The sequence below is a fragment of the Callorhinus ursinus genome, unplaced genomic scaffold, assembly GCF_003265705.2.
Source record: "Callorhinus ursinus isolate GAN/ISIS: 27379988/994484 unplaced genomic scaffold, GSC_fseal_2.0 scaffold4, whole genome shotgun sequence".
In the NCBI taxonomy this organism is placed as follows: Eukaryota; Metazoa; Chordata; class Mammalia; order Carnivora; family Otariidae; genus Callorhinus; species Callorhinus ursinus.
The window spans coordinates 4,060,410-4,074,236 of record NW_027397066.1 but is presented as its reverse complement, the minus strand read 5'-3'; the positions used below and the strand labels follow the sequence as shown (position 1 = coordinate 4,074,236).

General features: G+C 54.3%; 1 long non-coding RNA gene across 1 annotated transcript in view; it reads left to right on the top strand.

The window, feature by feature from the left end:
- The window catches only part of LOC112835983 (uncharacterized), a 38,493-nt gene extending 26,147 nt beyond the window's left edge, over window positions 1–12,346 (top strand). The window contains exon 3 of the long non-coding RNA XR_012377835.1: window positions 11,950–12,346. This is a non-coding gene — a long non-coding RNA (uncharacterized lncRNA). The remainder of the gene's footprint in view (window positions 1–11,949) is intronic.
- Window positions 12,347–13,827: the final 1,481 nt, after the last annotated feature.

Genomic DNA, 13,827 nt, shown 5'->3' with positions numbered 1-13,827 from the left:
CGCCAACATCTGTCGTTCCCTGACTTGTTAATTTTAGCCATTCTGACTGGTGTGAGGTGGTATCTCATTGAGGTTTTGATTTGGATTTCCCTGATGCCGAGCGATGTTGAGCACTTTTTCATGTGCCTGTTGGCCATTTGGATGTCTTCTTTGGAAAAATGTCTGTTCATGTCTTCTGTGGGGCCATGGTGATCTAAGCACGCTTTCCAAGATGGTGAGTGGTGCCTTGACAGGTTCATATGGCCAGGGGACAGGAGTCCAGGGCTGTGGTCGGCCCAACAATGGCCCCCAAGGATAGCAAGGGCTAATCCGGGAGTTTGTGAGTATTTCCCTTCATCGAAAATGGACTTGGCCGGTATGTTTAAGGGTCTTAAGATGGGGAGATGATCCTGGCTTAGCTAGCTGGACCTAAACATAATCCCAGAGGGAGATTTGATGCAGAAGATGAAGGCCTTGTGACCACTGACGTGTGATGCTGGACTTCCGGTTTTGGAGATGGAAAGAGGAGCCGCAAGTCAAGGAATATGGGCACCTCTAGAAGCTGGAAAAGGCCAGGATTCTCTCCTAGAGCCTCCAGAGGGAGGGCAGCCCGGCTGACCACTTGACTTTGTCCCAATAAAACTAATTTCAGACGTCCGGTCCCCAGAACCGTAAGAAAATCAGTGTGGTTGTTTTCAGCCACTGAGTTGGTGGTAATTTGTTACAGCAGCCTGGGAACCTGACCTGGCAAGCCTGCCTTGTTTTGAGTTAGGACTACAGAGGGCTGACCTTATACGTGAGGACGAGCCAGAAGCAGACAGACCCCGTGGATACTGCACTTTAGCTCTACATAACTGGAACTCCTGAAACTGTGGGGAGACCATTCGGACTCCTGGTGCCCCAGACAGCTGGCAGACACAAATGTAAATCCTTTCTGGACATCCTAAACTCCTCTATGTCATAAATCTGGTGTTTGTTCACAAAACAGACTACTAGGCATGCGAGGAGACAGGGCAGCGTGGAAGCTCAGCAGAAACAACAGACCACAGACACAGACTCTCAGGAAACCCAGCGACGGAGTTACCAGACGAGAACTTCGACATGACTGTTTTCTGTGCTCAAAGAGATTACAAGACAGGGTTGAGAGTTTCAGTGAAGAACTGGGAGCTATAGAAAGCAGTGAAGTGGAAATTACAGAACTCAGAGTACAATATGTGATATTAGGAGCCTAGTGGCTGGGTTTAACAGCAGGTGACACAGCTGAAGAGTGAATCAGTGACTTGGAAGAAGGATCGAAAGAAAAAACCTGAATGAGGTGCAGGGTCAAAGGATAGAAAACACCAGAAAGAGGGTAAGAACCATAGCAGGTAGGATCCAGTTGGACATCTATTGTACGTACGATTGGCGTTCCGGAAGAAAAAGCAGGGAAATGGGCCGGATGCGATATTGAAGGGTTGATGGCTGGGATCTGGGGTGAGACTGCCTCTGTTTGCTGGGTCCATTGTAACAAAATCCCACGTCTGGTGTGGCGTAAACAACAGAAATCTACTTTATCGTGGCCCTGAAGCCAGGAGTCTTGAGATCCAGCTGTTGGAGGGTTTGGTCTCTCCTGGGCCCTCCCTCCTTGGTCTGCGGGTGGTGGCTTCTCGCTGTATCCTCACATGGTCTCTGTGCACACACATCCCTGGTATCTCTCTGTGTGTCCACATTTCCTCTTAGAAGGACATCAGGTTGGATTAGAGCCCACCCCAAAAACCTCAATTTCACTTAATCACCTGTTTAAAGATATGACCTCCAGTCATATCCAGAGGTGCTAGGAGTTAGAGCTTCAACACATGCCTTTTTGGGGACGTAGAGTGAGGTAAGGCACACAGTTCAGGCCGTAGCAAAGATAGTAAGCCATGGATTTGGGAATGTCCGTGAATCCAGAGCAGGAAAGTAAAACAAAACCGCATCTCTCCACCCCATGCCAACACTACCAAATGCTGAAGATACAGAGGAGCTGTCCAAGCAGCCAGAAATAAAGGACGGTTTGCTTTCAGGAGAGTGACCGCTAGAACGTCAGCTGACTTCTCAGCAGAAACTGTGGAATCCAGGAGGTGGTGAGCAATATCCTTAACAAGCGGGAAGAAGGAAATGCCGGCCTTGGTTCCTTCAGCAAGGATGTCCTTCCAGCTTCTGGCCAGAGTCCGTGTAGCAGCCTGGGGTCCTGGTGGGTCAGACTGGAAGTGTGGTGGGACGGACCTGTAAGCTCTGGTGAGTGGCTGTAATGTGCAAGGGCTCTATGTGGTACCCTGGGGCCGAGAAGGGAAAGACAAGCAGTAAGGGACATGGAGGGGGCCTCCCCAGGTGGGGTTTGGACCTTCGTGGAGAAGGTGTGGTCCAGCCTGCTGGACAGCGGAGAAGCTTGCTGGGTTTCCCAGATGGGAGCCAGTCTGGAGTCCTGGGGCAGGGGGCCACCCTCCTGTGTGCAGTCAGGGCCCAGTGATCAGCAATGGCGGGGGGTTGCTGATCGGAGAGGGTGGGGGTCTACAGTGCAGGTGAGCTGCATGGGGACCTGTAGAGGGACGGTAGCCTGGTGGGAACCCTCTGTGGAAAGCAGATCAGTGGCTTCCAGGGAGAAGAGGGGATAGGGAGGAGGGAGAAAAACATATGTATAATGGGGTCAGAACTTATCATATTTTATGCCTTGAATAAGGACGATTTGTTGCCTGTCAATAATACTGAGATAATGCTGTTGAGGGAAAGCAGTGTTGAAGGACGCAGGCTTGGTGGCAACTCTAAAGAAGAGGAAGTGTTTCACAGAAGTCAGGATAGCGTGTTACCTTTGGGAGGGGTTGGACTGGGAGGGGGGCCCTGGCTTGGGGAGGGGGGCTCCTGGAGCCCTTGGTAGTGCCCTGTTTTCTTGACCTGGATTGTGGTTTCATGGCTATTTACTTTGTGATGAATTTTTGATCTTCGGAACCGGGAAAAAGTAGGGCCTGGTGTTGCAGAGGAGAGGTCTGTGCTCAGCTCCCTTCCCAGCTGCTCCGTGAGTGTGGGCCTGGGGGGTGCCTCAAGGGACCCCTGCCACGTCTGCAGCCCTTCCCCCTCCCCCCCGCAGGACAGACACCTGGAGAGTGTGAGCTGAGAACAGAATGGGGGTGGGGGCAGTGTGGATGGGCCTCTTCCACAAGGAAGTGCAGGTACAAACAGGAAGCCAGGGTGTCAGGGCCGTGGAGGGTCACGTGTGGCAGGACACCAGTAGTCCCCAGAGAGGGGTCATGGTTCTCACTGGTCACGGTCCATGACCGGGGAGCTGATTCACTCACAGCTCTGGCCTCTTCCCAGCCCGTGGCCCCTGGCTGGCCATTCAGGAGGCCGGAGCCCAGGCTCCAGATGCGGTGTCTTCTCCTCGTCTGCAGGTGCAGGGCCCGGGCACAGGTGGGTGCCCGCTGGGAGGCAGGGGCCCAGGGCTGTGGGCACACACCCGGCCCCGGCCCTGCCTTGCTCTCTTTCCTGCCTTGTGTTTTCCTTGGAGCCTAGTGTCTGACATACTCTAGAGTTTTATTTATTTCTGTGTTTAGTGTCTCCCTCTCTCCACTTGAAAGGAGGCTCAAGAGGGCAGGAATTATTGCTGTGTTTCCTGCTTTTTCTTACTGGTTAGAACAGTGCCTGCTCCCTCATAGGTACTCAGGAAATATTTGTGGAATGAAGGAATGAAAGGAGATTTCTGTTTGATCGACCCAAAGAAGATTCTCTTTTGAGTAGTAGGTTTAACCTGGTAGGATTACGTTTTTTTTCGCTCTTACACTGTTTCTTGATTCTGTGCAGTGGATAATATTTATTTAGCCACATTGTTACGAAGGAGGACTATTGGATTCTATGTTATAGAGCCTCCCTCTGGACAAAGTACACAGGACTTCGCTGGGGCCGGGCGACAGGATGTGAGTGTTTAAACTGAGCAGTAGTAAAATTAAGTAAGTGTGTGTTTGTGTGTGTGTGTGTGTGTGTGTGTGTGGTGGGGGGCAGATAGCCGGAAGGGTCCATGCCCAGTTCATAGTGGCAGGTGGGGGTGGGGGAGCAATTACATCATTGCTTTATGTACTTCTTTCTATATCTCTCAACTGTCGGGTTCTTTTTTTTTTTTTTTTTTTAACAAGCACGCATTACTTCTTTATTAAGCGTTTTGTTTCTAAATTAAAAAAAAAAAAAGTCCAGTTGAGGATCTGGAAAAATGACCCTCAGTCCTGAGTCCAGGCGAGGCCCCTGGTCTCAGAGTGGTCACTCCGGCCTCTCTCAGGTCCCTGGGGGTCCCCAGGAACGCTGCCTGGGGCCAGAGCTCTGGTTCTTTCTGGAAGGGGCATCCTGGAGGCCGGCTTGTTTTCTGATTTGCGAGGCTGATCGCCGGCAACCTCCCCCTCTGCCTGTTGCCCCTGCTGTTAACACAAGGCCAGACCTTGGATGCAGACAGTCAGGACGCCTGCTTAGGTGGAGCAGGGGTGACGTTGGACAAGTCACTTGGCTCATTCATCATTCCCTGCAGGTCTGCTTTGCACCGAGCCTTGTGTGTGATGAATAAGACATGGCCATGGCCCTTAGGGTGCTCATAGGCTAGTGGGGGAGACAGACACACAGCTGGGTTTATTCCCGGCTTGTCTCCCACAAGGGTAGGCAATGTGTAGGCAGTGTCCTAGAGGAGAGGGGTCTGGAGTCCCACAGGTAGGCTTCCTGGAGGAGGTGGTGCCTGAGCTGAGTCTTTGAGGCATAGCCAGGCAGATGGGGGGGCAGGGGAGTGGGGCCAGAGGATCAGAGGTGATCCAGAGGCAGAGGACAGGCAGTAAGGGGCCACTTTATCACTTGGTGGAAGGAGGTGGGGTTGACGGTAAATAGATAACACATGGAAAGGGGGCCCAAGGTGGGGCTCAGTATTCGGTACCTCATCCCCTTTTGGGAGCATTGGGGCTGGGGCAGGGCCTCCAACCTTGATCTTGCCCCTTGATGACCTTGATGAGGTAGGCCAGACACCTTTATCCATTGGAACAGTTGACACTGGTCACGGATCATAACTGGCTGTCCCGTAAATTGTGTCCCAGAGATCACCAAACCCCTTGAAGCGGTATCATATCACCTCGGACCCTCGGGACTACATTATACACAGCGTGTGGCTCTAAGGGAAATCTTGGACTCAGACGCCCCCCCCCCCAGAGGGCGAGGGCAGGAGGGGGGTCGCATGAGTGGTTGAGGGGCAGCGGAGGGAGACCTGGTGGCTGGACCACCTGGACGGAGGGTCAGAGTGACCCTTGGTGACAGAGTGACGGAAACAAGTACCAGGAGACGCATGGAGATTTTCTCAGGGTTTAGTCCAAATTCTTGGATTTTTTTTTAAAGATTTTATTTATTTATTTGAGAGAGAGAATGAGAGACAGAGAGCACGAGAGGGAAGAGGGTCAGAGGGAGAAGCAGACTCCCCGCTGAGCAGGGAGCCCGATGCGGGACTTGACCCCGGGACTCCAGGATCATGACCTGAGCCGAAGGCAGTCGCTTAACCAACTGAGCCACCCAGGCGCCCTCAATTCTTGGATTTTTAAATGTCCGTCCCACAGATCAGAACCAATTAAGAAGATTTTTAAAAATACTGAAAACATGCAGAAAAATTCAGACAATAACTAAAAAGCATCCATGGACCCCCTCCCCCATTGATGCTATTTACGGTTTTAGATTTTTTTCCAAAATGGGAGACGTGATGTTGCTGGCGCCCACCCCTCTCCTCTGCCCCAGAAGAAACTGCCGCCCCCGAGTTGGTGGTTATCAGTCCCACAAGGCTTCGTACTTAGGCCATGCTGTGACAGTACCCGGTTAAGGTGGCCGACGTTTGCACCCCAGCATAAAGCTCTCACACATCACTGCTGAGCCAGGGGCCGTGCCTCGGTTTCCTGGGGCTGCTGTACCAACGTACACACACGGGGGGCTCCCACACTGGGAATGTAATCTCTTGTAGTTTTGGGGCCAGAAGCTCAGAATCGAGGTGTCGGCAGGGCTGGGTCCTTCGGAGGCTCTGAGGGACAGCCTCTCCTGGGCCTCTCCTGGTTCCCGGGGGTTTGCTGGTGTCCTTGGTGCTCCTGGACTTGTAGGAGCCTTCATCTCCACATGGCGTTCTCCCTGTGTGCCTGTCTCTGTCCAAATGTCCCCTTTTTGTGGGGACACCAGTCATACTGAATGACGGTCCCCCTGCTCCAGTATGACCTCAGCTTAATTAATTACTCCTACAATGGCTAGTTCTAAATAAGGTCATGTTCTGAGGTCTCAGGGGTTAGGACTTCAACCTATAGTTTTTGAGAGGACACAAGTCAGCCCGTCATGGCCGGTTATGACTGTTACTGACCTCACTGTCTCACTGAGTTCCCTCTCTCACACTGCTCCCCCGTGCAGACTGGAAGCTGGGATGTCCCCGGTCCTGTGCCTGGAACACTGGGGTGAGTGAGGGAGGAGGGCAAGGCGGGGCCCCAGCTCTGGCCCTGCTGTTCCCGCTGTGCCCGGGGCGCTTGGCGTAGCACCCCGTTTTCTCCTCAGGTGAAACAGAGCCCAGCCCCCTCCCTCTCCCCGGGGGTGGCCCTGCGTGCCCCCTTGCTGCGAATGGGCTTTGTAACCCCAAGAGTGCTGGCTGTGGGTCATTCTGGGTCGGAAGCCACCAGAGCCTCGGTCATTGAGAAGGGGAGGCCCGCAGGGACAGGGGCAGGCTTGGGGCGCTAACGGCTCGAGCTGAAGACATGTCTCGGGAGGATTCCACTTCGGATTCCATTTCGGATTCCGTGTGGTTGTGCAGATCTGAAATGACTGCATGACAGAGGTCAGGAAGGCAGGGAACAAAGCCCTCCTTCTCCCCAGGAATGAAGTCTCTGAGATTTCTCCGGGGAGAGCAGCTCCTCAGAGGTTCCAGGAGAGAGAGGAGTGGTCCACTGGCTAAGCAGACCAGCAGTAACGCGCATCGCTGCTGCTCCGTTAACATACGCTCGCGTTGCTGTCCGACCAGGCTTTCTCAGGGGCCTCGTCTGTACGTCGTGAAACACAGAACACACTTAAATTGCCCTGCGGTTTTAACACATCCGAGGCAGCTTGTTGGAGTCAGAACACGGCCTTCCCTGACGTCCAGGAGCTACTAGAGGGAGGGATCCGGGCCGGGGAGGATTAGGTGGTCTCTTGCCTGTTTAGAGCCAGCCTGTCCCGCGCTGGCCCTCATGACTGTCTGCTCAGTTCACCCCTGGAATGAGGCTGTTAGATTTGAAAACTTCTCCTGTTCCCTGGCTTGCATTTCCTTCGCATTTAAACACGCACAGGGTTTCGCTGTGAACAGGCCAGAGTTCCAGTCTCAGATGTGTGTGTGACCTTGGATAGGTCGCCTGAGCCCTCACCTGTCACCTGTGACGCATCTCACCTGTGAAGGGAGGCACCTGGACGGCACCTTTCAGGGTGGGGAGGAGACGATGCTCAGTAAAGTTGACAAATGCCTGGCACAGTCCAGAAATGGCCAGCCCTCCGGGGGACACTGGGAGCCGTGCTCTTGAGAACAGAAGTCCAGCTTCTTCTGGATGTTCTTTTCTGTTCTGCCTGAAATTCGCTTTGAGTCAGGGCCAGCTGTCAGGACAGGGCAGGGGGCATGTGCAGGCCGTTCCCGGCAGCCTGTCTGCAGAGGCCCCCATGGGGACAGCCAGAGGGGACAGTGCTGTGTCCACACGGTAGAAACGGATGTAAGCACTCCTGTGTCCACACCGTAGAACCCTCTGGCAGGGGGTCCTAAGGGGTCAGCCTTATGAATATGGTGTTGCGTGGAAGAAGGCAGACTCCAGGGTATGATTCCATTTATGTGATGTTCGGCTAACAGGCCAAGATGGGCTCCGGGCTTGGACATGCAATGGGGGCACACTACCCAGCCCAGCAAGGCCACCATGACGCCAGTGTCCGGATCCTGGTGACCTCTGGGGCTTATCATCAGAAGGGCCCAGGGGCCCCCGGGGGCCTACCGTGTTCTCCTTCTTGACATTGGAGGAGGTCCCATGGGTTATAACCGCTGTGAAGCTGGACGCTTCTGTTTCACATACTCCTGTGTGTGTGTGTATTACACTGTGTTGTGGATTCAGATGTGTCCCCCGCTAACTCATGTGCTGGAGACCTAACCCCCAAGACCTCAGAATGTGACCTTATTTGGAGACAGGGTCTTTACAGGTGTTCAGGTGAAAGCAAGGCCGTTAGGGTGGGTCCTGCTCCAGCGTGACTGGTGTCCTTAGGAAAAGGGGAAGTTTGGGGCCGGAGACAGACATGCACAGGGAGCGCGCCCCGTGCAGATGAAGGCAGAGGTGTCCAGGCCCAGGAAGAAGGCCAGAGACGGCAGCAAACCCAGCACTTCGGAGGCAGGTCTGGAGCCGATGCTCCCATAGCCCGCGGAAGCCAGCACGCTGCTGACACCTTGATCCAGAACCTCCAGCCACCAGGGCTGTGGGGCGATAAGGTCCTGTCGTTGAAGGCCCTCGGGGGGTGGCACTTTGTTAGGGCAGCCCTGGGAAATGAATAAACACCATGGAATAGGAAAGGGGGAAAAAAGCACCTTGCATTCAAGTGTTGGGCCAAAGTACTTCTGACTTGGGTCACGGTGGACAAGGGACCTGTACCCCCAACCTGGATCCCTGTGTCATTCTCTCTGCCAGCTGTTTTGGGCCGTGAAGCCCTGAAGAGACCTTAGTTCCCCAGGAAAGGGCCACGAGGGGTTTAGAGAGGAACCGTCAGGGTGACTCCTGGGTCAGTGTCCCCCAATCACCCGGAGTTCTGATCTAGGGGATTAGAAGCTGCTGTCTCCCTCCCCTCCCCGTGAAACAAGGGGTGTCTGCTTAGCATTACCTACATTGTGAGCGGGGTTAGACATCGTTCCTAACAGACACCTCTTAGAGCATCACGGGAAGGAGACCTCGGGGTCTGACAGGAAGTAAGTACATCAGGCCCCAAACACGGGCTGTGGCGGTGGCGGGCGCCTCTCAGTGCCACTTGTAAGCGTCCGGCCACGTGCGGGAGCTGGAGGGTGGGCCCAGAGAGGCCAGGCCGTTTCTCCTTCCTTCCTGCCTTCCTGGCCGTGGTTCTGAAGGTGGCCGTGCTTGCCTCTGTGGGCCACGGCTCCTGTCTGGTGGCCCCTCCCTCAGCTACCACCTTTGGTGGTCCCTAGGAGTCCTGACCCTTCCTGCTTTGACCCTGGAGAGAAACACCATCCCTTGTGTGTTCGTCAGACCCAACCGGGGCCTGTGCAAGAGCCCCTTCCCCGAGCCCTCATCCTTCCAATCCGAGCGAGGCACCCGTGCACCCCGTGGTTCCTTCCTGGAAGCCCGGGATTCTGGAACTACCCCATGCCCAGCGTAGAGAGGAGGTGTTTAGGGAACATTCCCTGAAATCAAATTCATGATTTTCAAAAGGCCTAAAGCCCTCGGGTTAAGCACTTTAAAAAAGCAAAGTTACATGATTATTCATATATTATTCATCCGGGAAGTCTTACAATTGCTGCCCGCAAGCTCCCTGGCTTCCTGGGGCCTGCGTGGTTTTCTGTAACGAAAGCGAATGTCCTTTCATGTCCTGGTCTGGCTTGTCTTTACCTGGGTTTTCTGTCTCACCCAACTGAGTAAGGAGGGCGGGACAGAGGCTGCCTGAGGGTAGGAAACCCCAAAGGGCCAAGGGAAGGCAGGGAGTCCAGGTTTGGCCTCTCAGGGGGCTGCGGTGGGGGTGACATGGTGACTTCGTGGAGAGAAGAAGCACCAGCTCGTAATTCAAACAGTAAAGGCACAGAAGCACCCACCGGTCTGCCTGCTGGGCGGCCTCCAGCGTGCGCTTTCTAACGGGTGAAAGGGCCAGGGCCCCCTCTGTCTCAGGACCCCACAGTGACCCCCTCTTGCTTGTAGAATGAGATCTGGGGCCTTCGGAACTGTGCCCCAGCTCACCGCTCCAGCCTTGGGCCGCCATGCTCTTCCCCTGCCAACCGCGTGGCAGACCCTGCCCTGAGTTGTTTAGGGCTGCGCAAATGCCTCATGCCAGTCCACACCTGTGTGCCCACACCCATGCTGTGCTCTCAGCCTGGGATGCCGTCGCCTGCAATCAAAATAGTCCCAATATGAAGCAAAATGCCAAATATGGAAAGAAAGAAAAGCTTACTGCTGCGTGAGTGAGTGAGAACTGCTGCAGGGAAGGCTCTGGTCCCGGCACCCGAGTTCCAGAACAATGGACAATGTCTGGCGCGATCTGGCCGCGGACCCATTCCCTCTCTCCCCACTGACCCAGCTGCCTTCATGGTCGTCCAGACTCTAGGTGAGAACCTCTGGCTTTAGACTCAGACAGACATGGGATCCAGTCCCCGCCCTGCCCTGCCCCTTGCTAGCCATGGGTAGGTCCCCTCAGGAGCCTCAGTTTATTCCTCTGTGAAATGGGGTGAGGATGCTCGTCACACAAGGCTGAGGGAGGGGACTCAGGTGAAGAGCTGGCCCACGGGTGGTACACAGGACTCACTCCAGAAATGGCCCTGGCTGTGATTTTAGGCCTGGACTCTGATACCTGTGTTGGGATGGGATGTGTTTTTCCAAGTTGGGATAGTAGGATTCTTGAGTTGGAGGCTGGGCTGTGAGCTATAGTGAGCCACTGACTACGAATTTCAGGCTCGGGGAACGGTCTGTTCCCATCTGTTCCCAGAGCCTGTGATGGGGCCGGGCTTGTTGGTGGCAAGCAGTGAGCCCCATCCTGAGTCTGTTCCATGCTGGATGCCCGGACACAGCAGGGTAACTTGCAGGCTCTGCCTCGGACAGCTTACCCTCTGGTGGGGGAAGCTGACGTGCACACAGACAGTGACAACATGCAGTCGGGGGGGGGTGCTGTGGGGGGAGGCTGCCACTGCCTGAGGATGTGGGTGGTCAGGGCAGGCTTCTTGGAGGAGGTGATCGTGAATGAGCTTCAGTTGAACAGGTGGGTAGGAATGGGTTAGCCAGGACAGAGGGGCCGGGAGAGGGGCCGTGGGAACTTGCAGCAGCTTGGTGTTGGGCAAATCCTTCCTTTGACCCATGCTATTTCCCGATGGACAACCCAGAAAGGGTGATGCTCGCCAGTCAAGAGGGGATGTGTTCCCCAGGCCCCCATGTCGGTGCAGGACAGAGATTGGGAGCCATCCCTCCAGGCAGAGAAAGGGGGCTCTGGTGTCTCTCCCTCTCTTGCAAGGGCACAGATCCCGTCTTGGGGGTGGGGGGCACTCGCATGACCTCCTGACCTAGTCACCTCCCAAAGGCCCTGCCTCCAAATACCACCACATTGGGGGACATAACTCCGTTCCGGACAGAGGGAAAGACCTGACTTCTGGCCCATTTGTCTCTAGGCTTCTCAGAGCACCATGAAATCCACTTTCTCGTGTATTTGAAATTTGCTGATTTTACCAAACGTGATCAGCTGCTGGGAAACTCATGCCCGCCCCCTCCCCCTCTTCCCTCACCCCTACCCCTGCTGGTCTGCACAGATGAGGGGAATTGTTCACCGCGGAAGTCCTGTGCTTCTAGAGGATAAAACACCCTCTAAATGCACATTATTGTTATTTTTATTACAGGCATAGAGCAAAACCACCAGTTCAAAGGAGCTAATTTAGTTAGATCAGACATAAGTGCTACTCGAGTTGAAAACTCATTCTCCTTTGCGGTATTTTCTTTCGGGTATAAATCAAGAGAAGGGCTTTAAAAATATTTTTAGTACAAACGTATTTCAATCATCTGGTCAGTCCCCTCTTAGCACACTTACCTACCGGGAGTGCCGTGTGATTTCCCCGGTTGAACTTGCCCGACAGCCCTGCCCTCCTCCCTCCGTTCCAACCCTATCAGATTTCGTCAGTTCCAAAAGGGAGCTGGAAAGAGCACCCACTCCACGTGGACTTGGGAAGTGTTCTCGTTTCACGTGGGGGCTCCAGCAACGTTCCCTCTCCCCTCGCAGGTGCCTCGCCAGACTGGCCCCCCTGGGCGACATGCAAGTCTCGGGTCCTCCTGTGGAGCCAGCACACCCTCCAGCAGGACTGGTGTGCAAGCCTGAGCCCTGGGCGCACATTTCTCCTGGATCAGGCTCTGCCTCCCGCTGAAGCCTGATCTCCAGCGAGCTCCGGGCAAGAAAGTCAGCAGGTCGCGGGTGGAAACCTGTAGCCACCCCAGCCTGACCCCCTGATGGGGATGAAGACCAGGATGAGGAAGATGGGGGAAATAATAAAGGTGATGTTGGTAATCCATAACGTGTAAAAAAAAAAAAGAAAACTGGCAAAGAACACATCACGTAAAAATTACCATTGTAACAGTTTTTTGAGTTTATAGTTCAGTAGCATTGAGTACATTTGCATCATGCCGTCTCCCCACCCAGCTCCAGATCTCTCTTCATCTTGCAGGATGGAAACTTTGTCCCCATTAAACTACAACCACCCCAGCCCCTCCCCAGCCCCTGGCGCCCACCACCAGAATACTTTCTCTCTGAGTTTGACAACTAGATTCCTCGTTTCACCAGACTCGCTGGATTTGTCCTTTTGTGCCTGGATTATTTCACTGAGCACCGTGTCCTCTCCAGGTCCAGCCATGTTGTAGTGTGTGTCAGAATCTCTCCTTTTTTTTTTTTTTTTTTTAAGATTTATGTATTAGAGAGAGAGAGCAGTGGGAGGGGCAGAGGGAGAGGGAGACAAGAAGTGTGCCCGCGGAGCAGGGAGCCTGATGCGGGGCTCGATCCCAGGACCCCGAGATCAAGACCTGAGCTGAAGTCAAGAGTTGGATGCTCAACCGACTGAGCCATCCAGGCGCCCCTCCTTTTTAAGGCTCAATAGTATTCCATCGTGTGGATTTCCCACGCTTTGTTTATCCATCCATCCCTCGATGGACACATGGTCCATGGTGGTTTTGGACTTTAGCTGGACTAATGAAGCCCCTCACGTCTCACTCAGTCCCACAACAGTCCGTTGGGTAGGCATTGGGAGTAACAGTACTCGGTTTTGATAATGCTGAGTGGTCAGGCTCCCGGACCTGCACAACTCTAGACGTGCCATGCCGTCTCTGTCTCTGTCTCTTGGGGCTCTCTAGAGCTCCTTGCTCTCCCCGAACTGTCTAGAGCTCCTTGCTCTTTATTGCTTTGACATGAGTGCTCAGCACCGGGATGGGATGTGGGACTCTTGTCAATGCTGGGGTACTGTGCATTATTCAGATTCAAGGCCCCCATGGGACACTCTTACTCTTGAATCCAAGTCTTGAGCTCAGGGCCCTTGTGGATGGCCCCTGGAGGAAAATGTCCATGTGGGGAAGCCAAGGCACGTGCCATTTACCCATGCATCACCTGGACAGCAGAAGCCTCAGGCAGATTTGCATGGCTTTTGTTGTCCCTGGCTCACCTGTCCACGTGGCCCACTCACCTGCCCGTTACCCTAACTGGGGGGTGGTGGCTAAGAAGGGGCTGGACAGAGATGAGTCTCCCTTCCACGGTGGACATGGCAGGGAGCCTGAGACTCATTGTCGGGAGAATGGGGTAGAGTTTCTGAGACAGTCAATGCCTTCTTCAAAGCCCCCTGGCAAATAGGAGATTGGTCAGCGGTTTGAATCTTTTAGTTGTAAACATGGACAGCTTGTCCCTGACCAGGACGCAGAGCTGCAGGACATGGGTGGGTGGGCGGCTGGAGGAGGGAGGAAGAACATCCTGATGGACATCAGTGGGTTCTAGGCAGTTAGGGGAGAGCAAGGAACGAGGGGTGGCCAGACCGGGGAGTGAAGGTGGTTGTGCAGAGCAGAATAACAGCCCCCCAAAGATGTCTTTACCCGAGTCCCCAGAACCTGTGACTGTGTTGCCTCC